This window comes from Lygodium microphyllum, chromosome 20 (genome assembly GCF_053477565.2).
Source record: "Lygodium microphyllum isolate KBCC chromosome 20, Lygodium_microphyllum_v1.1.10, whole genome shotgun sequence".
NCBI lineage: Eukaryota > Viridiplantae > Streptophyta > Polypodiopsida > Schizaeales > Lygodiaceae > Lygodium > Lygodium microphyllum.
In genome coordinates this window covers 21,920,809-21,946,625 of record NC_141154.1, presented here as the reverse complement: position 1 = coordinate 21,946,625, position 25,817 = coordinate 21,920,809, and positions in this window count along the sequence as shown.

Genomic DNA, 25,817 nt, shown 5'->3' with positions numbered 1-25,817 from the left:
AGAGCTTGATACCGACTCGAGCATCACCCTTTAGAAATAAAGAGAAGGCCCGCACTTTGGTTGCTTCATCATCCCAACTTGTGACTAGGAAGGCCATTTCTAAGTCATTTAGAAAGTCTAGAGCTTTCTCCTCTTTGTGCCCAAAAAAACTTGGAAAAGCCATGATAGGAAGATGTTGATCTAGCTTAATACAAAATAAAGATGAACACGTCTAGGCCCAAGTCATATCTTATTAAGGGTAGAATAAATGGATTCATAGATGCATTAATCTCAGCAAGACGACGAAGGCCCAATAAGCCCCTTATGATATTTTGAAACCTGAGCTTTGTGCCAACTATTATATGCATGGTTTACCTAGCAAGTGGACGGATAGGTTCGTACAAATCCCTATGGTTCATGGGATATACTTAGAGTATAATAAATATGTGCACATTAAAGAGATGTTATAATCCAAAATAGGAAATATTATGGGATCAGGGGACAACAAGATCTCTCTCAACCTCTCAGCTCCAAAATAGAAGACCAACCTTTGCTGAAAATGTATCTTTCTACTAATGCACACATCCACCCGAATGTTTTGAACCGATTGAAAGTTATAGAAAGTAGGAGTACTCATTTATGCATTAACTACAAATTTCCACTACAAACTTTCATGAAGCATGTTGTTGAAGCTCTGGCCTCTTAGATCCCACCATTCGAGAGATGTGAAGGATTTTCTCACCACTGATTAGCGTAGCTTTGGTGTAACCATCATTAGCCTTGTAAAGCCATAGGCTTCGATAGCTACCTTCTCAATTACTTTGAGTCTTCTTGCTAGTCACTAGTTGAAGCACATCACCATATGTAGTCTCTCGCCAATATCGCACACCATTGATGTGTAACTCCCTCTCCGAAAACTTGTTAATCCCCGAATTTGAAAGCGCTTTCACTACTTGAAGATGAGGCTCCTTAGGGAGTGTCTTTGCACTAGACACCAAGCACTCAACACAATGCCTTGACTTAGAGACTTGATGAGAGCAAGACTTCTCTTGAAGCAAAGAAGGGTGTGTGTAATTAACTTGCTTTACCCACATACGTGCCGTTTGTCAATAAAGATTCTTTTTCTCTTGAGCTTCTTTTGGAGATCATAGTGGTACTCTTGAGCAATGAATCCCTTGAATAGGATTTGATGAAGATTCCTCCTTCGTGATTCCTTGACAAACACTCCTTGAAGAAGATGACAAATCCTTAAATGTTTCTTCCTTCATAGAAATTGAAGAGCGTAGCTTGAGAACTCCTCAGTGGGGGTACCAAAAAATGAGGGCTGAAAAGATGAATGGGTTTCCTCTTACCCATCCAACCTCCAATCCTCACTAAGAGAACTAAAGAGAGGCACCACCTAACCAAAGGGAGGATGGGCTAGGACGTCCCTTTTCTCAAAGAGAATCAAAAGAACCAAGACACAACTTCACAAGAGAGAATATATGTACTAGACATCATATTAGAATATGAGAGAGAGAGAGAGAGAGAGAGAGAGAGAGAGAGAGAGAGAGAGAGGGAGACAAGAGGAGAAGAGATAGAGAAGCTTGTTATTATGCTACATAATAAAAGAACTCACTCATATCTTACCTCAAAGAGATGGACTAGCATGAGGGTATTCTAGAGTGCTCTCATGTGCTTGTCATTGTTATTTTCCTTCTTACATCTCCATGGGCTCCTTATATAGCCTCCATGAGAGATTAGATTAAGCTAATCGTATTGATTAACATAATCCTAGATTATATATGGCATCTTTGAAAATATGGAGAATAGTGGATGGGACAAGTCCCCACCTTGGTCATCATGCAAGAAGCCAAGGGTGATGGTAAACAAAATAGAGAAAGTGAGCTAGATTACAAGAGGTGGGTACCCAAAGCACATTATTATAATATATTTACAAGAAGGATAGAATGGAAAGTTGATGTGGTGAAAGAGAGAAAAAAATTGCATATATCCAGCAGTCTGCGCCTTCGTAACTTCAAATCGGTGAAGAATCTTAAAAAAGTTTCTTCTGCAGCTTTGTAGACCAGGTCGAAACCGATGAGAATTTTCTTGAAATTCGATTTCCCTTGGAAGTTATTGAGATTGTAAAAAAATAGCTTCAAAAAGCTGCTTTGACTTTAGCTCCTTATATATATATAAATACATATAAGCATGTGAAAGAAGAGATCCATGCTTGTATGCTTTTGTGTAAGATCCAAATGACACCATGATGTGTAAGATCCATGCTTGTATAAGTATGTGACAGAAGAGATCCATGCTTGTATGCTTTTGTGTAAGATCCAAATGACACCATGATGTGGATATTGACTTGTGTAATAGGGTGAGGTGTCCTCTAATGATGGTGATAGATTTCAAATCTTAGTGATGCTGGCGGAACCCATGTGTAGTTGGAGGCTAGTCCTTTGAAAAATATATTCACTCACTCAACTCCTAGGTGTAATCCATTTTCATCTTCACTAAGATAACCATCCCTTTTACCCTTTACATTGACATTCCTCCTAAGAACTTGTTCCCTCCATTTGTTAGAGTTATCATAATCGAGAGGCAATGTAGCATACCTAGTGCTTGAAGAGAAAACTCAAAGTGATATGGTAAGGCTCTTGATAGGGATTTTGACCAAATTTTGTGGTAGAAATCCAGTTTGTAAAAGCGTGGATCACCATGATACGAAAGGTAATTGATTGCCAATCAGATCTCTTGAGAGAAAGCTTGCAAACAATGGCTAATCACATCCTATAGTAGGAGGAGAGTCTCTACAATAAGCTCGGAGCTAGAAGAGTTGAAGAAGCTAGTCAATTTTGACTCTTCTTTTCTACATAAATGGTATACTCTTCTCTCCAATGGGGACAAGAGGGCTGCCAAATTATAACCAATGCCAAGCAGAGATGGGAAATCAAAATCTCTAAGTATGATCTCACCTATGTGGCTCCTATCTGAGTCAGAGTATTGGCTATCAATCTCAATTGACCATTAGAGGAACACATTCTAGCCCACCCCTATTCTGATTGAATTACTAAGAAGAACTGCACATCGCTAGTAGGATGAACTTTGGTGACTTCCTAAACTGATGTCATGACCTACATTACACACATAGGCATTACACCGCATGACATGAACTGTCATGCCCACTTGGAGTATAACCCAACCTTCTACGATTGGCACATGACAAAGTAAACCATAACAAGCATGCACCTAATGTCCTTAACCCTGCATCCTCCAAGCCTAAGAAGGATTTTCATTACACCTAGGGGAGGGGGGGGGGGTTAAGATGGAAAAGAAGATACGACTTGAACCTTAATTCAAAATTTAAAAGAAAAAAATATGAATAAAAGTCAATTTGTATAAGGAAAATTTTCATGAAATTCTTATTTGGATTGTGTGGATTGCTTGAAGCAAAAATTGTCATTTTGTACTTGAGCATTTCACCTTTCCATTGCATATATTCATGATCCCCTTATCTTTTTGCAAGAAGTTGTTTCAAGCAAACTACTAGTGAGTTGTTGCATCATGTCAGGAATCCAAGATGGCAGGGTATGGCAAAGATAGCAAGCTTTCATTCATGAGAGAAGAGTATGCCAAATACATCTTAACGAAAGAAACACATGCTTTTAATTTCCTTAAGTTCAGAAGCATCTAGAACTTAAAAGACATGGTGATGGAAGAGCAAGTAGTAAAATAGATTGTCGACTAGTATAATCTTAGTAAATATGTGGAGAAGGTTTGTGTAATGAAAGAGACCTAACTGTTCTAACTAAGGGGAAGGAGAGAGAGAAGGACTGTAGGAGAAGAGGGAGAGGATAGAGAAAGGCAAGAAGAAGAGAGAGAAAGAGGGAAAAAAGAAGAAGAAGAGGAGGAAGAAGAAGAAGCCATGGAAGCTTGAGAAGGTGAAAAGAGAGTTTCTTGATAATTTCTATGATGCCTCAAAATACCCTCTTACACCTTATATATCGTCAGTGTGACTTGTATGTTCCCATGATCCCTGTTCATTACAAACCATCCTGTCTTATAAAGTTTTTGTCCTAAAAAACAAGGGATGTGGTAATGGACTGTAAGGGTGTGCTGTAGGAAATCAGCCATAGCTTTGTGTGAGAAACTCCGAATGGGACAATTGAGGTGTCGTTACGGAGCCCATGAGATGTACTCTCAGCTCATGTGGGTGGTGCAGGCTGGAATTAGGTTAGGACCAAAACTGTTACAACCATAACTTCCTCTAGGAAACTCTGATCGGGGCAAGTAAGGTGTTGGCATGGAGCCCTTGAGGTGTACTTTCAATCTCTGTATGGGGGATGGGGCTGAAAATGGACCAGGACCAAAACTGGTGCAAAACAAGTGGCTGTCCAAATGCAGATTGTAGCCCAAAATAGGTGTCATGGTTAAGTTCCCGTCAATACGGCCTCCTTGAGGTGTGAAAATTCATCCAAAATAGATGCTAGGCGCCAAGAGACTTCCTCTATTGGTAGGCCTTGCCATTTGATCAGGTATTCATGTATGGAATGGGTGCGGAGTTGCTTTTCACGTTGCCCAATGACCGCTTCAGGAATATACTGGATAAGGCCCTCCTCATCTATGGGTGGTAGCTCATCTACATGATCTTTGGGAGTGCCAATGAAAGGTTTCAATTGGCTCACATGGAAGACATCATGGATCTTAGTAGTGGGAGGGAGTTGGAGACGGTAAGCCAAGTCCCCGACCTTCTTAATGATTTTGTAGGGCCCATAGTAACGGTGTGTCAACTTGTTGCAAGAACCATCCTTTAGTGTAGCAGAACGGGACTTAGGGACCTTGAGGAGTACCAATTCACCCTCTTGAAAGTTAAGGGGTATTCTTTTTGCATCAGCATGGAGCTTCATGTGCTCTTGAGCCCTTTTGAGGTTTACCTTGCATTGTTGAAGTAAAGCTTGCATGCGGTCCAACTCTTCTTTTCCAAGGGGGTTGAGCTTTTCATTGAAGATCACGATAGGAAGGGGCACCAGACAACCATACAATGCTTCGAAGGGAGAGACTCCAATGCTCGAATTAGTGGAGTTGTTGCAAGAAAATTCAGCCAAGTGCAGCCATACATCCCAAGAATTCTACACGTCATGACAAAAATGTTGCAAATAGGTTTCAAGCCACTTATTGACTCTCTCTGACTGCCCATCGGTTTGGGGATGATAGGCTGTAGACGGCGGAGCCAATTTGGTTCCCATGGAGCTGAAAATTGTCTGCCAAAACCGACTCATAAATTTGGTGTCTTGGTCATGTACTATGACGTGGGTAAGCCATGAAACTTAAAAACATGTTCCATAAAATTGAGTGGCAACTTGAGATGCTGTAAATTGGGATTTTAGTTTAGATCGAAGGGAGGATGCCCTCTTCAAATCAAGCTATAGAGCCTGCACTCCGTCACACAAAAAGGCTTTGCTATAATCAACTTTTGTGGGCTGACTATGTAGGACTGCTGCTTGTCCCACAGTACCTCTGAGCACAAAACTGAGTGTATCTCCCAAACCGTCAAGTGGAATGGGGAGATTTTCAGTTCAGATCGAAGGGGAGGATGCCCTCTTCAAATTGAGCTATAGGGCCCGCACTCAATCACAGAAGAAGGCCTTGCTGTAATCAACTTTTTCGGGCTGACTGTGTAGGACTAACTATCTGCAATACCCTACAAAGAAGTTATCACAATGGTGAGGGTCTTATCCCAAACATCCAGGGCCTCAATGATGGCTCTCAATGCCACATAGAGCCATACATCCATTGCATCCGTAGTTCATTGCTGAGACCATTTCCATAACTGCATATCCTGTCCTTCTTGCATGCATCCACCATACATTACCAAGTGATTCATGACATTTCCAATGCATGTAGGGGGCTGTAGACTCAAATGATCAGGGCTTGGGCTATTCCATAAAATGAACTTGCACCTGCAATAATTCTTTGGGCTTCGAATCACCAGGCGGTGGGCAAAGCTCCCCCCGGGGCCAGGTTGTGCATCCCTTCAGGGTCTTTGATGGAAAGGGGGGGTCACCCCTCTTTTGTCTTGCCACCTCACCTGGCATCGGGCTTTTCCTCACTCGGAATATACATGGCAAACATTTATTAATTAAACACCCAGCATGAGATACATTTCAGGAATCAAAATTTTGGGCTTTTCATGAAGTGCATGGAATTGGAATGGGTAATAGGGATAGAGAGCTTACCGGTAGTGACTCACTGCCTACTCACCCTTATACAATGGATTTTTTAAATCAATTCTTGGCTCAACCAATTCACAAGAAGCAAAACGGGTTATGGGTAAGCAAAAATATAATCTCAATGAAGCTTTAGCATGACTAAAATCCATTCCAATGACATAAGATCAAAGGGAAATGACTGAGATTAATATTCAGTATGCATACAATGTCTGGGACTCCTATTACCTACTTGGACTCATACATTCTCTCAAACAAGTGGATAGGATTCAACAAGAGGCTTAAATAGAGAGAATGAGAGCCAAGAATCGGTTACCTTGAGTCTTTTGGAGAGGAAGGCAACCACACTAATGCCACTTTAGTCCTTCATGAGAGCTCCAACTTGATCTCGCATGCTCCATAGCTCCAAAATGGTTGTGCTCCGTCAAGAAAGGATGAAGTCAAGCTTGGGAAAGAAGGATTCTTCCATGGGGAAAGGGTATTGCTTGCATAGACTAATCAAGGGGGTGATTCCTTCCAAATGAGTGCTCCATAATGCCTTCTTGCTTCCAAGAAGCCTTGTTACTTCCATAACCATGGCTTCCCACAAGTGCATGTCTTCAAATCTTGCTTCTAATCTTCTTCCCATGCTTCTTGATGGCTGAAATCTTGAGCTAGGCTTGAAGAGGGACTCCCGGGGACCAAGAAAAGACCAAAATCTTCAAGATTTTTGAGCTTGATGCTAAGGTTCCATGGTTGCTATGGACTGCACAAGATCAGGGTTTCTTGAAATGGAAAGAGGAGTCCAAGAGCTGAGGGGGAAGCCTTCAATGTTGCCCCAAAGACTTGACACGAGCCAGGAATGAGATCCAGGGAGGAGAGGAGTGCTAAGGAGCTGTCCACAGCAGGCCACGAAGCAACCTGTTTTTTGCGCGGCAAATTTCGGGGCTGCTCCTAGAGGGTTGGGGATGATCACCTAGCTCAGCCCTGCTTGATCAGTGGCTCTTGAGCTTCAGAAGGTGAAGGGGCAAGGCTAATGCTTCATGGAATAAGGGGGAGAGCAAGATTTGGGGCCGGTTTCCTCCATGGGAGCTCACAGGCAGCTTGTGGAAGGAGGAGAGAGAAGGTCTTCTTGAAAAGTAACTAAGCTTTTGGCCTTCTCTAACTGTGCTACCCTCGTTTTTGCCCAAAACCCTCAAGAAACTTGCATGAAAATTAGTGACAACCTGTCAAATTTGTCTGCCCCCCTCCAGATGTGTCCATGGTTTTTGGAAAAGCTCCAAGAAAGGCTGCCATAGTCTTCAAGAGGGCTGACAGCCTGCGTGAGTACTCTTATGTACTTGTGAGAGAGATGTAACTTGAGTTTTTTGTGGGAAAGTGTGAGAGCCCTAAATATATGGGAAAAGAGAAGGATCAAGGACAGCTCTGATACCATTTGTAATGAAAGAGACCTAACTGTCCTAACTAAGGGGAAGGAGAGAGAGAAGGATTGCAGGAGAAGAGGGAGAGGAGAGAGAAAGGCAAGAAGAAGAGAGAGAAAGAGGGAAAAAGGAAGAAGAAGAGGAGGAAGAAGAAGAAGCCATGGAAGCTTGAGAAGGTGAAAAGAGAGTTTCTTGATAATTTCTATGATGCCTCAAAATACCCTCTTACACCTTATATACCGTCAGTGTGACTGGTATGTTTCCATGCCATGTTCTTGTGATCCCGGTTCATTACAGTTTGCCAAGCCATTGATTACAAAAGTGCATGGAGTTCCTGCAAAATTTTGATGCTAACAGGAATCGTAGCATCATGAGGGTGAGGTAAGGAGAAGACATTTCCATAGTAGAATTTGAATTGAGTCATGAAACAGTGGAAAGAGCTCTAGGGTTGGTCACCCAACAAGCTTGAGAGATGGATCAAGAGAGATGTTTATGGCATGGTAGGGATGGAAAAGGCCCAAGTGTACATGAATGATAGATAGAGTCAGCTTAGTTGACATACTCGACCCCAACATTAGGCTACAGGAAAAGACAGTCCATGCTCTATTCTCCACAATCAAATGTACAATGCCTGGATGAGCAAGATTCGAGTGCCAATGCTTGAGAGTATCATGGCTAAGTCTCTAGATTAAATCAATTGGAATGGCTATGTGCATAAGACTATTGAATCTTTAGTGAAAGCGCTAGCCACACAGGAGCTAGAGCAACAAGTGAGGATTCTATGGCTTCTACAAAACGGAGACGGCAAGGAAGAAGCTAACAGCCAGGGCCTCCAACATAGGGTTTGGAGATGTGCTCACTGCCATCATCTAGAAGATCGTTGGAGACTTAGAAAGGCAATAAGTGGTGGAATAAACCCTTGAGCACTCATCAGCCCACACAAATCACTTCAGTAGTCACCCATAAAGATGAGCATCCGAGTGTCTTTCTCCATTAGAATTTTGGAGGATGAAGAGGCCACAAAAGTATAGAAGGAAGAAGTAGATCAAGTTGCAAAAAAAAGGAAGCTCTACTCTAAGTTCAGCAACAACAAGAGGCTTCGAGTGAGAGAATTGTTAGTGAGGAAGGGAAGGAGAGCTCAACCGCATCTAGCCAAGGAGAAAAAGGAAAAATTAAGTTGAACATCCTAAGGAAGAATAATAAAACCACAAAAGAAGGAGACAAAGAATTAGAAACCGCACAGGATGAGTCAAAAGAGCTAGAAGATGAATAGAAAAAGAAGTAGGAAGAAGAAGAGGAGCAACTAAGAAAGATAAAAGAGAGTCTAGAAGGATGAAAAAGGAAGAAAATAGAGGATAAGGAAAGTCTAAAAAGAGAAGATGATGAGAAAATGGCCCTAGCCTTGAGTTTGTTGATAGAGTAAGCCTCCCCCCTGAAGAGTTGGCAAGGAGAAGCCAAGTGATGAAGCAGGCTTCACTGGTACAGCAAAGGAATGAGCTCAAGGTCCCATTGTGGTAGGCAAAGGAAAGGACCCCATGTACCACCACCACTGGCCCTGATTGTGACACCTACCACTACCTAGGAGATCTCAAAAGTGGGGTAGAGTTAGAGATTGAGAAGGACACATTCATTGCCTACTAGTTAGAAAAGACGAAGCAAATAGTCATTGATCAAAGACATGTGAATGATATAAAGAAGGAACTAGAAGCAAGGAAGAAAGTGGAGGTGGAGATAGAAGAAGAGAGTGCAAAGGAATTCCAAGTGGAGAAGGTAGAGGGCAAAATGGAATTTTCAAGCCTTATATAGGGACATGGAAGAGCATCTTGAAGAACTAAAGAAACTTGGAGATGAGCTCACGGAGGAGGAGCTGAAAAGGATGAAGATGCAGACCCATGTAGAGTACCATAAGGAGAGATGGCAAAAGAAACAGCTTCTGAAGGAATTGCAATAGGATAGGGCACAAAAAGATGAGGTGTCAACTAAAAGGTTGATAGAGGAAAAAAACTCACTCTTTGGGAACCTCCAAGAGTAAGAACGACTAAAATATGAGTGGAGTCGTCACAAGCAAGACAAGGAGAAGATGTTAGCAATATGGAGAGAACAAGAGAAAGTGGTGACAATGTTTTTATAAGAGCTTAGCCAAAGTCAAGGAAAGATGATGGAAGGGAGGAATCTTGGAAGTAGAGTCAAATACCTGGCCCAATGCCTTGCCCTAGGAGAGTGCAGAAGAACCATGGTAGAAGAAAGGGCCAAAGCAGTGGAGGCAGGGCTAGAAGTCTAGCAACACATCTTCTTATAAACACACACTGCTTCATGTAACTCGAACTCGAGATGAGGACTCCATGGAAGGGATAAAGAGGAGGTTGGAGATATCAAGAAGAGCCATAAGGTATGGGCTCCAAGAGCATACCCCTAGAAAAAATCTTGCCCCCACCTACATTATCAAAAGTAGAAGGCCAAGAAAAAGAAGATCTTGCCATTGCAGAAAGAATGATGGAAGAAAAATGGAAACGTAGAGAGTTGGCTGAACTCATGAGGAGAAAGTTTAAAGCTAGACCATAAGAAGTGCCTGCTTTTTAGATGTTGCAAATTGAGGAGCAAGTGCTTATCAATTGGGCATTGGAATTGAACCATTGGGAGCATTGGGAGAATGAGTATAGGCCATTTGAATTTGAACTCTTCTACCCTTTTGCCCTGAATCGAGTATTGCCTCTAGAAATGGATAAATGAGCCATCCAATTCTCAATGAGACTACGAAGGTAGTGGCTAGACAAGAGGGTTAAAAATCCCACATTATGGAGAAAAGAGCCCCGTTTGAAAAAAATATTACTAAATCGACCTTCCGCTCTCATCGTAAACCCGTGCAAAGATAATCACCAGTGCCGGAAGTTAGTCTATAATCGTACGCAAGAAATGGAGCACTCCGCATTGGTAAACCGAGACCGAGGTTCAAAACCGCATCATTTGCAGGGAAACATCCTCTTGGGAGGAGGTTAAGAGGATAATGTTGAAATAAAATTCAATTTTTTTACTATTCCTTCTCCCCTAGCCGATGCAGGTTGGAGGAGAGGGACTGTGGGGGGATGGGCCAGTAGAGCTGCATTAGGAAGGAGGGGAAGAGGGCCATGCAACGGGCCACATGGGGGGGAGGTCCCCTCTCCCCCTGGACTATAAAAACCCCCTTTGGGGGGGGGGGGTAAGGGGAAGGTGGAAGGAAGTAAAGGAAGGGAGAAGCTGCAAAATTGGTATGTGGAGGAGGAAGGAGCTGCCGTAGTTCCATGGAGTCACCGTGGTGGAGGGAGCTGCCAGATCCGCCAAAGCAGCCAACGCCGCCATCTCCTGACAAGAGAGTCTCCCCACTCGACGTCAGTACCACCCTTCCCCCCTTTTTCCACGAGATTATCATCTTCCCCCTTTTTTCCACGTGGCCCTGCACACACCCCAGAAGCTTCTAAGGGGGCTTCTCTAAGCCCCCTTCCCATTGGAGCCACCACAAGCCCGTTTCCTAGCCCGGGTTTAAAGCCCCCTTCCCACTAGATTTCCCACCAATCATATTTTTTCCCCTCGGGCTTCGAAGAGGAAGCCTATAAGGCCTTCCTACCAAATCTCCCTCAAGCCCTCAATGCCTCGGGTCTTGTAGAGAAGAAGAGGGTTCCTTAAACCCCCTTTCCACAAGATCTTTACCCCGAGATTTTGAAGAAAATAAGTATAAAGCCCTTCCACCAATCACCCACAAGCCCCTAGGCTTGGGATTTAAAGTCCCCATTCCCGCAAGGTCCCTCTCAAGAATCCTTTCGCGAATTTCCCTCTTTTTCCGAAAGAAAGAAGGCCCAAGCTCTGAATCCTAAGGCCTTCCACAAGCCAAATTCCGCAAGTCGGTACTTCTATCAAAGATTCTACTTCAAAGGGAATCTCCGCGTATGAGGGAGATAGCAAAGATCATAAGACTATGAACAAAGGCAAGTAATTCGAATCCATGAAGGCAAACCAGAAGCCGAAATCATGAGGGCCCCTAAAAAGTCACAAGGCGCACCTGCAGGAGGATCATCTCCTAATATTCATGTGGATATTTCACCGAACCCACAAGTCCAGGTTTTCTTCCTATTTTTGATTTGCGTAGATGTATTGCAATTATGCATGGTTATTTCATGGAATTAGGATGCATTTATGCGTGTCAAATCCACCTAGCTAAATGCGATTGAAATAAATTGGCTAGTTGAAATTTACTTAAAGTAATTCACAATAAGAAGTTGGTCGTTTGTATTTTCAATGGGTTGAACGAAAAAGAACATAAGGTGTCTATGCATTTTAGTACCTTATTAACAAGTTTCCTTTCATGCATTGCAAAGTGACGAGTCTAGAATAGCTAATGACTAGCATTACAAAGTCGAAATTATTGTAGTACACCTTTGATTATAGATGGAAAGATTAAATTGCATGTTGCAATTTTAGATAAATCTTCTTCGTAATGATTCATTAAAAAAAGTCGTTATCAACCACAGGAAATTGCAAGGCACGGAAAAGATTCTAAGGGCTTCATGAAGTAGGTTGACTATAGCTTCAATTGGCATAAATCTCATTTAACTGCGTAGTAATTAGGAAAGGTTGCATAATGCACATTCATCGTACGAATAATTTCCTTCAGAGATGTAGTTAGGGAAAGGCTACATGTTTCATTTAAGCAAAAAATCTTAAAAGCTTAGTGGCATGAATCGTGAATGCATGTCCTAGCAGGATCAATGGAAGTTATGCCGACATTTAACATGCACTTTGGTCTTAACAAGAAAAAATAGGGTTTGTGAATCTAATCATACATAGAGGCAATGAATCGTGTGCTTACTAGAATTGCATCGTAATGCAACTAGTTTTTTTCCCTTTTGATCAAGACAACATCTTTAGGAATGGCCTGTCCTTGTCGTAAGACAAGTAAACTGGAATTACCTAAAACACCTAAACCGTAAAGGATTCGCATAGGATGGTTAAATTGATACAATATACCCCAAATGCTAACTAGGGTTTAGCATATTAAGGACTTGACCTAGTCGCACTTGTTGCCAAGTCGAAACCCTGATACTCTAAGGTCCTACCCACATTCACGGAATGTAGGGGAAATTGGACACGCTTGCAAGAAACGATCTAGGGTTTCTACCCTAAGGATCACTCAATCAAATGTTGAAACTTGGATTGAGTTGGAACCCCTAGGATGGCCTAGTGCAATTGGGAATGGGTTGGATAAGAAGACACCCTAAACCCTGCTTCTTGTCTAATCATGATTCCGTGACCAGAAGAGGCCGTTCCATGGGTGAAATGATCCCACGAAATAGATGCGACACTTGTGCAACAAGTTGCAACGTCGCAAGGAGCAGATGGAGTCAAGGCCTGCAACTAAGGGGACAAGGCGGCTTCTTTGGCTTCCCGGTTGGCACGGCTTCTTCATGACCTGATCCTTGTTCCGTCCAAGTCTAATGAGTATGAGAAGTTGGGCAATCTGACCCTCATTGGCCTGCCTTCCACGTACGAATTGGGCAAAACCAAGACCAACTATCCTGTCAAGTGAAAATTTTGGACGTGGGTCGTCCAGAGAGCACGGCCCAGTTGCTCTCGGTGCATCCGGAGTTCATGCTGTTGATGCGGAATCATGTGCAAGGATCTTCTTCAGGAATTCGTAGGAGCACAAAACGGGAGACATCGTTACTTCAGATTTGGAAAAGAACGTGCTTATTTACTACACTCAGAATAATAGTACACGCGTTGAAGGCTTTGAGAAAACGACAGAGAAAAAGATGACTAGTGGAAGAACATAGGAGAAGTTTTCCAGATTGTAGAACCAGGGGCCACGATTAATCAAACTGACAGATTGTTTTCGCTTGTGGGGCTGGCTGATGGTGTAGGACTTATGGCTGTGACACTGCTGTCCATGCAATTTGCCTACGTATGAGGCATAACAGGCCCTGCACAGAGACCTTGCTGCTCGAAGAAACACATGTTCCAAGGGACATCAATCTGTCTGTTCTGCAAATCTTCTCAGAGACAAAAGATCTGGGAACGGCATGATAAGCACATTTCGTGGTAGTCGGCATCGGATTGGATTCAGTAACATTAATCTACAACTACCTTATTCGACTGAATGCATCTTTTGATAGCTTGCCTTAAGCAAATCAAGCCTTTGACAAGACTTTGAAACCCAGTATCTACACATGGAATGCTTAAATCTCTTGCCACCATCAGGAAGAAACTGAATGCCCTATAGCATCAACCTGTGACATATAACCTTCTGTTTTAACTTGCCTGGACAATCTTTGGAATCTTGTACAAAACATCCCATCGGGCACAAGCTTGGACTCATCATCAACAATAAACTTGTGTACTTTTTCACCAGCTTCAATCCATGATTTTCCAGCCTTCTTATAAGAACCAGTATTTATCTTCAGTTCTTTAGTTCTCAAAGAACCTTCCCACATTTGGAGATCCTTATAGACAGTTGACTTAAGCACATATGCTAGAGAATACACTGAATCCAGTTGCAAAACTCTATCAAAGCTTTACCTTGCAAGCTCCACATTCCTATGAAATTTACAACCTGCAGCAGAGACTTCAGACTTTCAGATACTGCATTATGTTCTATAAACCTAGTGTCAATATAACAGATTCAGATGCCTTTGAATCAGTTCAAAACAATATCAACATGGCAATGAAAATGCATGTTACACACGTTTGTTCTTATCGCAATTCTATATGGTGAAGAATTACGTATTTTGGAAGACCTGTGACCGAGTTTTGACCATGCAAGAGCTGTGTATATCTATGCAAAATTGCACTAGATCTGGTTGGCTGTTACAGAAATTTTATCTATTCAAGAGAGTTGCTATTTATATGACATGAGTATTCGTCAAGTTGTTTATTGGAGATGCTCCCATTCAGATGTAGCTGAATGTATATCACATATTATCTAAAATTGAGCTTTCAAATTGAATCTGATCTCGCTAGATTGACCTTCTATCCTGAAATTATTCAAAGTCCTCTATGGTCGCGACTTTGCTTTCGAAACCCTTCGGCATCTTTGGTGAACCCGACGTGAAAGCATCGTAGAAATTTCAGATGGGAGATACTTCAGCATCATTTTCAGCCTCTTCTACGATTCCTGCTGCGACCTCTACTTCAGCTCCATCATTGACTGCTAGTTCAAGTACTTCAACGGATGATCTAAAACAGATTTTTCAGAATATGTCCATGTATATGCAGCTTCAAAATCAGCAGACACAATTGTATATGCAGCAGCAGTAGCAATTGCATCAACAACAATTGTCTCAGCAAAGGCAACTATATTCGGAGCAGGAGAATGCAATCAACGTGACTAAGGCGATTGAAGCAGTTGAGAATGAGAAGAAGCTATTTGATGGCCGTAATGTTTCAACATATTTGAAGACATATGAGATCAAGATGGGGTTTTTTGGAGTTCCAGCTCGACTTATGAGTAAGTATTTCCTTCGTCTTGTTACACCCGCCTTGAGGGCAAAAGTGACTGATCTTTTTATTCAAAATTCGCATTGGCAAGATTTTAAGAAAGCCCTGAAAGAAGAGTATTTCCTTGAGGACTTTGGGATGGCTACACGGCCGTCATTCCGAGAGTGGGTCTACATGCCAAACAAAGGTTTAGCTGCTTCAGAGTTGATTCGAGAATTTGAAGAGAGGTATGGTCAGCTTGATGCCATTGAACAAAGAGCATCGGATGTTGAGAAAGTTGAGCTTTTCTTGCAAGTTGCAGATCCTGCTCTTCATGAAGAATTAGGAGAGCTTCTTGAGGATCGCACGAAGCCTATGGGACTTAAAACGGATTGGCAAGATGCCCACGAAGCAGTCTCGACTTTGACCAAGAGAAGGATATGGAAGACCCGCCTACAGAATGGTTCTATGACACCGAGACCGTCTTCTGCTCCTATGCCTGCTTCTATCCTTATTATTTCTTCTCCTCCTCAGCCAGTTTCTTGGCCTATGCCAGTGCCTACTGTTTCCACTCCTCCTATTCCTCCTGTTCCACGACCAATGCCAGCACCTTCTGCTCCAAAACCATCCGCTCCATCGGTGCCTACCTCTCTTGATGACATAATCAAAGGCATAACGGATTTGACACTGGAGTCAGTTAAAGCGGAGTTCGTGGGAAAATTGAAAGAACATTTTGCTTTGACTGCGCCTACTATTTCTTCTAGTGCTCCTACTGCACCTAGGAGTGCTCCTAGTGCATCTAGGAGAGATCGAAGATGTATTTGGTGTGATAGTACGGACCATCAGCATTGTAGGGATTGTGAATCTTTTCAGGATGCAAGGAGGAAGAATTTGGTATTTTGGGAACAAGATGGTAAGATTTGGTTGACTGAAACAGGAGCTCCACTTGCTACCAACTTTGGTAAAGGCGGAATGAAGAAGTTAGTGGATGACATGGCTGCGCGTAGTTCTTATGTGGCAGCTAGAGGAGATGCTTCTGCATATGGAGTCCAGATTGAGAAGGGATCAGAGAATCAGTCAGCACTATGGACTTATGCTATGGAGACTGCAAACAAGGGAAAAATTCAGCAAACTGTTTTGACTAGTGTAGGCTCTAGCATCAGATCTAAGATAGGTTGGGATTCGCCTGTTGACATGTACTCTATTTATGCCTACTTGGCTAAGTCTCAGGGTCCAGATGTACCTGTTGAGGAGAAGTGTAAGAGGGATGAAGAAAATCCAAGTGCAGCTAAAAAGACTAGAGGGGGTGAGTTTGTTACTCCACCTACTGTAGGACCGTCTTTGAGACCAGGGCCAGAATGACAGATGGAAGATGCTCAAAAGAGAGAAAAGAGGCAAGAGCCTAGAGAGAAAGCAGCCAGGGTTTAGATTGATGTCTGATATTGAGACATCTACGGACATGAAGAAAATCTTTAATGACAAGATACTTGGCAGTGAGGTGACTTTTACTATTTCTGAGGTTTTGGGCATCTCGAAAAGAGAGTTTTAAGATTAGTTTTAAGAGGTCCTGAAGAGGAAAATACATGCATTGCCTACTACTGATACACAGGGAGTTTTGATTAGGGAGTTGGATGAGGATGATGATGAGGTTATGGTTGAGAATGCTTCTGTTTTTCCACAGATAGAGAAGAGAGTTCAGCCTATGCACTATGCTGAAACTGATGAGCCTGTCTTGATACCGCGTAGTCACTTTTCGCGGAGTCATTGGGCTAGGGCAACTACAGAGAAGATGGTAAAAATTGGAGAGAAACAGGTGCCTTATGTTGCTTTGGTGAATCATGGTTCAGAGATTAATCTCATAGTCCGTGGAGTTTATGAAAGTAATAGATGGCCTATGGATGTAGAGTCTGGATGGCGTATGAGAGCCGCCAACAACACTGTAGGTGATTTGTATGCTGCCTGTCCCAGTGTCAGGGTTTCTATTGGAGATGTAGAGGAGGATTTCCATTTCTTTGTGCAGGATTCATGCTCTTATCCCATAATTCTTGGACAACCATTCATCATAGAGATGCGCATGGAAACAAAGGTAATGGATGATGGATCTGCTTATGCACGGATTCGCAGTAAAGATGGCATGAGAGCAGTTCAGTTTATGACTGTGTGTGTGAACCATGTTAGAAACAGGGATACTCTTAGAGATGCACCTTTGCCCACTGTGAGGGATTCGGGTTTTCATTAGGTACCGCTGTTTCGCGAGACGACGGTGGTACAGAGCAGAGGAGATTGGAGTTCTCGCCTCCTGGCAGTAGTGTTTTCTCCTCCGGTTTTGTTGGAATTTCAACAAACAGTTCAATGAGTTATCAGAAGACTTCTAAGTTGCCTAGAGCTGCCAGGCAGTACATATGCAGGAAGGAGAAAAAAATTGAAAAATGCAGGAATTTTAGAGGATGATGAGCATATAGATGGGATGTATGACAGTATGATTTGTGTAGATATGATGATAGAGATGGAAAATATGCTGAAAATTGATATGCAGAGTTGTCACAGTAATGTATTAGTGCAATCCCTGGACATATTTCATGAAATTGCAGATTTTATGTCACAGATTGAGTCAGAGACTGAGGTGATTCAGCAAAAAGTATTGAGTGCTGAAGAAATTCAGCAAACAGAGTTTCCAGCTGATTATGATCATCTTACAGAGACACATAGGGCTGAAAACTTTCAGCTAACAGAGTTTACTGCTGAAATATTTTAGCATCCAGAGTTTAGGGATGTTCCTATGCAGTCCATAGAGCAGAGGGCTGAGGATATTCAGCCATTGGAGTGCAGAATTGCTGATTTACAGTAAGATTTGAGTAATGCAGAGGATCATAATGAAGCCAGGGTTGACACGAAATACAAGACTATGGATAAGAAGGTGAAACCGGCAGCTGTACCGCTTCCACCTAACAGTGATCAGCAAATAGAGAGGGTTGCCAAACAACCAATTTTGAGGAATCCCGAGCATATAGGTCATAAATTTTCAGCAAAGACTCTTGCTGAATTGAAAATTGGAAATGGTGATTTCTTGCTACCCACAGAGAAGCAATGCTTTCAGGAGATGCTTGAGCGACATGGAAGGGGGTTTGCTTTTTCCCCACATGAGATTGGATGTGTGAATCCAGATATTGTTGCTCCTATGGTGATCTTTACTATTCCTCATATTCCATGGAACTTCCGACCTATTCCAGTATCTAAGGCACACCTGCCAAAGCTGATTGATTTGTTGAATGAGAAAATCAAGATGGGAATTCTTGAGCCTTTATCTGCACCATACTCAAACAGGTGGTTTACGGTTCCAAAGAAGAATGGTACTCTCCGATTTATACAGGACATGCAGCCAGTAAACAGAGTTACTATCAAGAATGTTGGTATAGGTCCAGTTGTGGATGAGTTTGCAGAAGCATTTGCTGGACATGCCATCTATTCTTTAGGTGATTTGTATTCGGGATATGATCAGTTTCAGCTGGCTTTGAAAAGTAGGATATAACCACCATGAGAACTCCTATTGGGCTTGTCAGGATGTGTACCTTGCCTCAAGGTGCCACTAATTTTGTTGCGCATATGATGAATGCCATGCATAAGGTCCTTTGTGATTCTATACCTCAGCTTACCATGCCTTTCTTGGATGATGTGCCCATTAAGGGGTGTGCAGAAGAAGACAAGAATGAGAGTCTAAATGAGCAGGGATACAGATACTTTTTAGCTGATCATATTTCAGCTTGTGAGAAGATTTTGACCAGGTTAGAAGAAGTGAACTTGACACTATCAGGGCAAAAATCTATTTTTGGAGTGAATGAGGTTGCCATTGTTGGTCATATGTGTGGATATTATGGCAGGAAACCCTCACCTGATAAGGTGGATGCTATAGGCAAGATTACGGAGTATTGTTCTACCACTTCAGAGGTGCGGAGATTCATTGGAGCTTGTGTGCTTAATATGATTTGGATACCCCATTTTTCACACATAGTAGATTGTTTATATTAGTTGCTTTGAAAGGGACAGAAATTCTATTGGGATGAGAGCTACACTAGAGCCATGCGGAAATTGAAGAAGTTATTGCAGATTGCTCCTACTCTCAGGAAAGCGGATTATAATTGTGGAAGGCCTATTGTATTGACAGTTGACACTAGTTCAATTGGCATAGGTTGGGCTGTGGGTCAAGATGATGCAGATGGAAACAGGTATGCTATTCGGTTTGGGGCGAAAGTCCTAAACGAGAGACAGAGGAGATATCCGCAAATCAAGAGGGAATTACTGGGGATTGTTACGGCTCTCAAATGTGACAAGGAGTACTTTATTGGAGCCTCAGTTGTGGTAGAGACAGATTTCTTGCCATTGATTGGTATGATTACGAGTTGCTCTACTCCGGATATAGCTATGCTGAGATGGATTGCATACATCAAGTCATTAAATCCAGAATTTAAACACATAGCAGGGAAGGATAATCCAGTGGCAGATATGCTGTCTAGAGCCAGATATGATGATGAGGAGACTCTACTTGCAGAAGAGGATGATGTAGAAATTTTAGCCACTATGGTTGATCATGTTTGCCATGTCTATGATATTGTGGCTTTCATAGAAGAACTCTATGTTGGAGATTGGTTGCAGATTGGGAAGTACCTTAGTACACTAAGCAAAAGAGATGAATGGACAGATGAAGAGTTCAAGAATATCAGAAGAAAAGCCTATGGTTATTTTCTCAAGGAGGGATTTCTTTGGAAGCATCCGAAGAAAAGAGGCGGATTACCTTTGCGGGTTGTCTGCGATAGAGAGACATAGTTACAGGTGATGAGGGAGTTTCATGAGAGTCCTTGGGCTGGTCATAGAGGAGTGTAGGCTACTTATGAGAAAATCAAGGAGAAATATTGGTGGAAAGGCATGTATAGAGATGTTTCTCACTTTGTAGAGACTTGTAGAGACTGCCAGATGTATTCGATAGTGCGTCATCGAGATGAGCTTCATCCGACCTATCCGCTATGCATTCATTATAAGTGGGTAGTTGACTTGGTTACTATACCTATGGGTTTATGGCAGATGAGATATATTGTTTTGGCTAGAGAGGATCTTACCAATCATGTTGAGGGCAGATCTTTGAGAACGAAGACCACTAGTGCAGTGTGTAAGTTCTTATTGGAAGAAATTTTCTGCAGGTATGGCTGTGTGGGTAAGATCACTGCGGATCACGGTGAATTGGATGCAGATGAAGCTAGGGAGTTTTTATCTCAACTAGGAATCAAGTTGGCTCTAACCACAGCATACAATCCAGAGGGAAATGGGAAGAGTGAAAGAGGGCATCCGCCGATAGTGAAAGCATTAGCCAAAGCATGCAGAGGATGGATTGGAGAATGGCCGAGACTTCTATCATTTGCTTTGTGGGCTGATCGTACGACTCACAGTGTTACCACAGGATATATGCCTGTAGAGTTGATGTATGGTCAGAAACCGGTTATGCCGACTGAGACTTGTGCTTTGACTTGGTCAGTTTTACCTTGGCAGGAGGATTTGACGAGAGAGGAGCTCTTAGCTCTTCGGATTCGGCAGTTGGAGAGAAGACCAGAGGATATTCAGCTAGCTATTGACAGGTTGAAGGTTGCTAGACTAATAAATAAGGACAAGTTTGACAGCAGGCATCGCTTGCGGCCTAGAGCAATAGAAGAGGGAGACTGGGTATTAGTCTTTGATAGCAGCCTTGAAAATCATCATACTGCACTTCGGAAGATGGTGAAAAGATGGTTTGGGCCGTACATAGTCAGACATGTCTTTGATAATGCAACATATGAGTTGACAGAATTGGATGGGACAGTGCTTAAAGTGCCTATTGCAGGAAAAAGAATCAAGATTTTTAAGAAAAGAGATGATGAGGATTATGCATTGGAAGAATTTGCAAGAGAAGAGCAACGAGAAGAAACTCCAATAGAAGAGACAGATGATATGACAGATAATCTTGTTGATATACCGAAAATGCTCAATGAAGAGATTGATCTGTTTGTGGATCTTGATGATAATGATCATGGGTAGTTGGCCCATCCGGAGGATGTGTAGGATTAGAGGGGGTGGATGTCGTATTGCTGCGCATCCGAGGTGTGGAATCCACCAAAATGTTGTGTGTGTGACATCTATTTTTTTTTTTACATACTTAGTTGTTATGTTTACATCTTTATTCTGCTTGGTGGAGGCTTAGAGTTAGCCATGTCCTGCCATGGGCGAATTGCAGCTCCCAAGTCACAGCTTGCCTTGCCTGAACTTCAACTTGGGGTCATTCCAGGTGCTGGAGGCACTCAACGTCTACCCCGATTAGTTGGTTTGTCAAAAGCCATGGATATGATCCTGACATCAAAGTCTATCTCTGCTGAAGAGGCTCTTGAATTGGCCCTTATCGATGACATTGTGCCATCAGAAGAGCTCCTTGACTACGCCAAAAAGTGGGCTTTAGATATTGCAAATTTTCGCAGGGCATGGAGTATTTCTCTTCATAGAACTGACAAACTAGAGCCCTTTGGTGAGGCACGACAAACTTTGAAGCTTATAAGACAGCACCCTTTAATTTGCTTAGATGCTATTAAAAAAGGACTATTTTTGAAAAGAGGACAAAGGGGGCGTGAGAAAGAAAAAGCAAGGGAGGACTATTTTTGAAAGGGGAGTTTTGGAGGCAAAAGGCGCAGAAGAAGGAGAAGACAACGATGAAACTAGCATGGCTCAATGACATAATCGGGGCAGGAGTCAAGGAGCAGATGGAGTCAAGGCCTGCAACTAAGAGGACAAGGCGGCTTCTTTGGCTTCCCGGTTGGCACGGCTTCTTCATGACCTGACCCTTGTTCCATCCAAGTCTAATGAGTATGAGAAGTTGGGCAATCTGGCCCTCATTGGCCTGCCTTCCATGTATGAATTGGGCAAAACCAAGACCAACTATCCTCTGATCATTCCAGGTGAAAATTTTGGATGTGGGTCGTCCAGAGAGCACGGCCCAGTTGCTCTCGGTGCATTCGAAGTTCATGCTGTCGATGCGGAATCATGTGCAAGGATCTTCTTCAGGAATTCGTAGGAGCACAAAATGGGAGACATCATTACTTCAGATTTGGAAAGAACGTGCTTATTTACTACACTCAGAATAACAGTACACGCGTTGAAGGCTTTGAGAAAACGATAGAGAAAAAGATGACTAGTGGAAGAACATAGGAGAAGTTTTCCAGATTGTAGAACCAGGGGCCACGATTAATCAAACTGATAGATTGTTTTCTCTTGTGGGGCTGGCTGATGGTGTAGGACTTATGGCTGTGACACTACTGTCCATGCAATTTGCCTACATATGAGGCATAACAGGCCCTGCACAGAGACCTTGCTGCTCGAAGAAACACATGTTCCAAGGGACATCAACCTGTCTGTTCTGCAAATCTTCTCAGAGACAAAAGATCTCGGAACGGCATGATAAGCACATTTTCTGGTAGTCGGCATCGGATTGGATTCAGTAACATTAATCTGCAACTACCTTATTCGACTGAATGCATCTTTTGATAGCTTGCCTTAAGCAAATCAAGCCTTTGACAAGACTTTGAAACCCAGTATCTACACATGGAATGCTTAAATCTCTTGCCACCATCAGGAAGAAACTGAATGCCCTGTAGCATCAACCTGTGACATATAACCTTCTGTTTTAACTTGCCTGGACAATCTTTGGAATCTTGTACAAAACATCCCATCGGGCACAAGCTTGGACTCATCATCAACAGTAAACTTGTGTACTTTTTCACAAGCTTCAATCCATGATTTTCCAGCCTTCTTTTAAGAACTAGTATTTATCTTCAGTTCTTTTGTTCTCAAAGAACCTTCCCACATTTGGAGATCCTTATAGACAGTTGACTTAAGCACATATGCTAGAGCATACACTGAATCCAGTTGCAAAACTCTATCAAAGCTTTACCTTGCAAGCTCCACATTCCTATGAAATTTACAACCTACAGCAGAGACTTCAGACTTTCAGATACTGCATTATGTTCTGTAAACCTAGTGTCAATATAATTGATTCAGATGCCTTTGAATCAGTTCAAAACAATATCGACATGGCAATGAAAATGCATGTTACACAAGTTTGTTCTTATCGCAATTCTATATGGTGAAGAATTACGTATTTTGGAAGACCTGTGTCACAGAGTTTTGATCGTGCAAGAGCTGTGTATATCTATGCAAAATTGCACCAGATCTGGTTGGCTGTTATAGAAATTTTATCTATTCAAGAGAGTTGCTATTTATATGACATGAGTATTCGTCAAGTTGTTTATTGGAGATGCTCCCATTCAGATGTAGCTGAATGTATGTCACATATTATCTAAAATTGAGCTTTCAAATTGAATCTGATCTCGCTAGATTGACCTTCTATCCTGAAATTTTTCAAAGTCCTCTATGGTCACGACTTTGCTTTCGAAATCCTTCGACAACGTACCTATGAATGGAAAGGACTACATGTAGAGTAAGAACCTAGGGAAAATCACTATATGTATGCCCTCTATATCACGTGCCTTCAAGGTCTATTTATAAATATCCTTATTTGGGAATTTTTTTGTGATAAAACATAAACCTTTTCTATTTAATCTATAAGTAACCCCATTATACGAAACCCTTCAGTATGTAAAAAATGTGCAAAAATGTACTTTTTAAATCCCTTATATGGAACCCATGTGATACATATACATATTTATGACTGATATTCTTGGCGTAAGAACTTTCTTAGTAAGTCCCTCAAGTCCCAAACCACTTCCTCTCCCACCACGACTAGGAGCATGAGGACTAGTTCTTTGTGTATCTTAAAAAAAAGGAAAAGAGATAAAGAAAAAGAAAAGGAAAAGGAAAATATAAAATAGAAAAGGAGCAAAGAAAAGGAAAAGAAAATCAAAGATGAAACAAGGAGTACATCTTGCTTTTGATGAGCGCCACACTCACCACACCTAGGGTCCTTAAGTTAGGTGCATCTGGTAGCCTCGGTCGACTAGCTAGTGCCTAGCCCCCTAGCCCCTTTCATTTCCCCATTTCATACACTTAGGGTGTATCAAGGGCATGACACTCCTAGGGAGGTCACACTCGCATATGGTTAGATGTGTCTCCCTAAGTTGCACCCATCACACCTCCCCTATGCATAGACTGGATCCTCAAGTGTGCGACAACACCCAAGATGATACAAATCCTAGTGTTTCGCTGGCACAAATATAATGCACTACTGCAGAGTAAGGTAGATACACACCCTAGGCAGTGCACTTTCTTTTCGTTTTCATGTGAATTTGACACCTTGCAATCAACAACCGACTTTGAAGGCCCCATCGCTTGCTTAGTCTAATCTCAACCTCCACAACCGCCACAATTTTGAAATGCTTCTTCTCCATGCCCAATCCCCACAAGGCTAATCATTAACCCACATGGCCACCCTTCAACTATCCGAGTCCTCAACTACCCGTCCTCACCAATAACTAGCCATAAGTGCCGCAGGATCAGCACTTGACAAGGAGGGGGTAATGTTAACCCTAGTGTAGGACAAAGAAAAAGGAAGCAAAAGAAAATTCAAGAAAATTAAAAAATATGAAAAAAGGTGGCCTAACAGAAGGATAAGAGGAGAAAAGTCCAAAAGCACAATGGCAACCCTTAAAGTTTAAGGCAAATGCAAAAGGGAAACACACATTTTAAAATGCAAAATTACCCCTAAATTTTTGTAAAAGAGCACTAGGCTCCCTCATGTGCAATTTGTAACGTGCAGACACACATAGGTAAAGGGATAGTATAAATAGAAGGGAATAGGAAGAGAGGACCTAGGCAAGATGGCCGGTCATGTAAAAAATAGGATGGGTGCCCAAAAAGAATTAGGGCGGGCATGTATAAAAGCCAAAAATTGAATAGAGAAGCTCATTCTTGGTGTGTTGCAAAAGTGTCTCTCCTCTTCTTCTCTTATTTGCTGAGTGAGGGAGTGTGAGTGATGCCAGGAGGCATATTCCACGGTGGATTCCGTGAGGTTTTACGGTGGATTCCGTAAACTTAGATGACCGGGGCTCATACACAAAGAGGATTCTTTGTGCGAGAAGTTGATGGGGACGCCTGTCCTTTTCGGGCGTTTCATTAATTTAGTGTGTACGTGGGTGATTCCATAGCGGGTGATTCTGCAAAATGCATATTAAATTAATAAATGTTTATGAGTTTAGAGTGCGCACTCGTAATAAATTAAGGTTAGGATTTATTTCTAACCAGTTGATTTATTTATGTAGCTGAAGACTGCTATGTATTCACTTTTGTCGGTTTAATTGTATTATTTTACTAACGATTGTGAATGCTTCAGTTGATGTGTAGAGATATCAGCAGTGGCGGAGGAAAGCATTGGAGTCTAGCGAGTATTTGACCTTGGGATTATATTTTGATAGGCACCACGCCTATATTTTGTTATGTCTATTGAGACATCGATTATTGATTATTATTTTGTATGCGCCTATGCGCACGGATATGTTATTTCTATTTGGACATTGAGATTGGGCGTGCCAAACTCTATGGGCACCGTCCATTAGCTTTATTTCCTATTTTTGTAGAAAGCAAACTCAAAAGCTAAAAGCTTGTCATATTTTTGTAAATTGGGCTATTATTGAGCATGAAGATGGAAATATACATAAAATACATGCTTTGTGAAGCGCTCACACAAGGCATGGGGGAGATTGAACCCAATTGGTCTCTTGCTTCTTGTCGTTCATGCTTTTACATTGTTTTTTGTGCAAAA